General features: G+C 33.5%; 1 long non-coding RNA gene across 1 annotated transcript; it reads right to left on the minus strand.

Annotated features, from left to right (window-relative positions):
- Positions 1-758: 758 nt before the first annotated feature.
- On the minus strand, positions 759-1,153 carry LOC109593462 (uncharacterized). Its single transcript, XR_002190969.1, has 3 exons — positions 1,067-1,153; positions 887-954; positions 759-836 (listed from the first exon to the last, which is right to left on the minus strand). It is a non-coding gene; the product is annotated as an uncharacterized LOC109593462 (long non-coding RNA).
- Positions 1,154-1,160: the final 7 nt, after the last annotated feature.

A 1,160-nucleotide genomic window follows, 5' to 3' on the forward strand; every position in this document is an offset into this window, starting at 1 on the left:
ATTCGTGCAGTGTAAATGTTTACAATACATTCACATGGACTGTTGTATATTTACTATATTCAGTACTAATTGTCTCATTAATCATGCATTCACATTAAACAATATATATGTATACATGTACATGTATACATGTACATTGTACATGTACTGTATGTCCGTTACGCATGCATGTACATGTATAAATTTTAAAAATACAGTACATATACTTGTATATATGTACTGTAATTTGCTTTTTTTCGTACAAAAATTTTTCGTTTCAGAAAAATTCAAATGGAAATATTTTCGTCTTCTCATAGTGTACAAAAATTTTTACAGTCTGAAAATTTAGCTTCTCTTGCATATACCCTGTCCTTTACCTACTGGTAACAAGGCCGCTATAGTAGTGTTTATAATTCTTGAGATAAGAGATTCTTGACCTGGCTGTTCCCCCCGACATTACTAGTATACGGATAGTACTGGAGATGCAGCAATGACTAATTTACGGATAATAAACGGAAACATTAAATGGCTACTTTTGTCACATGGTGGACCGTTTTATTTTATAACTCAGTAATGAAGCAACTGATTGAAGTACAGCAAGCACCAGTGGATAGAGCAAGGTTAGAGCTGCAAGAAGATACCTACTTATCAGGCCGTACCTTAGTCTTTCTTTGATGAATTAGGTCACAAATTTTGGTTGCTCAAAAATTTTCAATTGAAATATTTTCGTCATTTTAGGACCATACGAAAATATTTCCACAACGAAAAAAAGGTAAATTACGGCATACCTGATATTCTTGGATGCTGGCCTGTTTTGAAACTGACAGTTAATATCACTGATGGACAACTGGCTAATACTGTGTGGAAAACAGAGTAACATAATAATCAATGTTAAGATACATTGTACCTCACACCCTCCGATTGAAGATTGAGTGACACAGACAATACATCCAGATTAACAACATGAGCTACATACTATTGGAATAAAATAGATACACAGAGTATAAATGAGAAATTTTAATGCATTAAATTTGCACACATGTGCATGTACATTATACAGAAAACCTCATTGGATTCTTTTTCTTACTTCTTTAGGATAATCTGCTGCTTTTCCTTTCTCACTATAACCAATGGCCTGGTACAACTTCTCCTTCTCTAGCTTCAATGCTTCCTCTGTATAA

Source organism: Amphimedon queenslandica, unplaced genomic scaffold, assembly GCF_000090795.2.
Source record: "Amphimedon queenslandica unplaced genomic scaffold, v1.1 AMPQUscaffold_1415_Cont26573, whole genome shotgun sequence".
Lineage (NCBI taxonomy): Eukaryota > Metazoa > Porifera > Demospongiae > Haplosclerida > Niphatidae > Amphimedon > Amphimedon queenslandica.